Source organism: Silene latifolia, chromosome 7 (assembly GCF_048544455.1).
Source record: "Silene latifolia isolate original U9 population chromosome 7, ASM4854445v1, whole genome shotgun sequence".
NCBI lineage: Eukaryota > Viridiplantae > Streptophyta > Magnoliopsida > Caryophyllales > Caryophyllaceae > Silene > Silene latifolia.
The window spans coordinates 84,996,445-84,998,611 of NC_133532.1; positions in this window are offsets into that span (position 1 = coordinate 84,996,445).

Genomic DNA, 2,167 nt, shown 5'->3' on the forward strand with positions numbered 1-2,167 from the left:
AAATAGAAATTTTCAAAAAGATTCATTTGTTGTTTTATGGACGGCTTCCGAAGAGTAGGGATCTTCAAAAGGTCCGCCAGTTGAAAAGGGGTTGTCTTAGGTTTGTTTTCAAAACACGGTTTGAGTTATAGTTGCGGCAACTTTGAAAACTATGTGTTGTTTCCAAAGATGGCTTTGAAATCCAAAATCGTGCGTTTGGAAAATCGAGGTTTGAAAGGTTTGAAATTGTTGTGTTCTCGAGGACGATGTGTGGTCCTCGGGATTTGAAAAGCCTCGAAAAAGGGTGTGTCATTTTCGAGTTTTGAAAGAGCCATTGTGTCAGCGCAAGACGGGTTAAAATCCGTGTCTTGACACGACGTAAAAAAAGTTTTTTTTGAAACGGTTGTAGAAAACCGGGTTTGAAAATGGCCATTACGACGGCCTAAAAAGGTGCTGGAACGGTCGGCGAAAGACTGAGGTTTGAAATGTCCATTATAACGGCGCAAAAAGGTGTTTTGAAAAGGTTGAAAATGACACGGAAGGACTTATGATTACATAGCACATAAGCACTCACAGTCCATTATATTATGCATAATGCTGACATGGGTTTTGGCTTAAAAGGGTGGTTATACATCAAGCGATCAATTCTCGATTTTCGAGAGGGATACCAATCCAAACAAAATGTGTAAAGAGGGTGCCCTAGCCTCGGGTACGAAGGAAATGAAAGCACTTTGACGAAACAACAATGTGTAATGTCAATGGTATGCATGACGCAATTGGGATTCGAAACGCGGGGATGAGAAAACTCACGCCGACGGGACAAGCCAATTGGTCGATAAAGGTTAGATTATGGGCCTGGACAAGGAACCCGACTTATGACCGTAATATCAATTAATGCATTTCAACCAAGACCTCGTTTGAGTCTCACCATCTAGCGATCGCAAAGACACAAGTGCCCTAGTTATCCCAGCGGAGTCGCCAATCTGTGGACATAGGCCAACCACAACGCCAGGCCAATCCGTGGACATGCGGTGGTCGGAAAGCCATGCTCGGTGGCGTATTAAATGCTTTCGACCGGATCATTTTAGATCTGTCGGTTTTATCTCGGCAAGGGTCTCGAAACGATGTTAGAGATGTTCGGAGTCACCACCAAGCAATTGTGGGATGCTTGGAAACCGTTCGAATCCACTTTATACCTAGGTCAACCAAGGCAAAAAACTGTGTTTGACATAGGTACTAAAGATAAGGAGTCGTCCCTCTTTAGCATCCTATCTCCAGAATGACTCTCGTTCGCCCTGGATAAGGTCGTCCACTATCCAAAGTTTATGAGTAAGAGGTGAAGGTACGTATTGGGAAGCCCTTTAATCGGACACCCAATCCGGCCCGCAGTAGTGGCCTCTACTGATCGAAATTGGTTGGTTGAATGCAAAAGTTGATAAAAAGGGAAAATGCATGAATTCTCATCCACAAGTTTAAACCTAACATGTGAAGTTTACTATGTCGGTTGCTTATCCAAATATAAAGTAATTGATGTCAAGTTGGATTTAATGTTGATTTGCATGCAAGACGGAAATTAAACATCCATTTACCGAGTTAGGTTTATGGTGCATAACGTGATCCATTTGTCTTAGAAAGGCGTTTTGCAAATACAAAGTAAAATGTGAACTTGTCTGTAACACCCCCATACTCCAAGTGCCTTACCAGGACCACTCAGGCATGAAGACATTACCATCTCGGTTACCCGAGGCAATGATAATCAAACAACAATGAAGAAACAACGTTTATTATAAATAATTTAGCGAATAGTTACAATCCTCAAAACCAAACCAAAAGTACGATACATTGTGCTCAAATGACTGTTCTAACTGAAATGTAAATAAACTAAAAGCTACAGCGGAAGACTCCTATCATCATGTCGTGGCATCCCAGCTATCCCAGTACTCATCTCAATACCTGCTCAATATCTGCTCACCATCCCCGAATGGATCACCGCAGGTTTACAAAACAACACCGGGGTCAGTACTAATCACACAATCAATATAAACAATAACGATAAGGTAAACAAACAGCTTAACTGTCACACACACACACAACCAACCAATTCCCATCATCTCAATCTTGACCGTCCACTTTGGACCCGACCACTGCCCGATGGGGGACCGCAGCCGTACCCACCAAATCCCCGCTC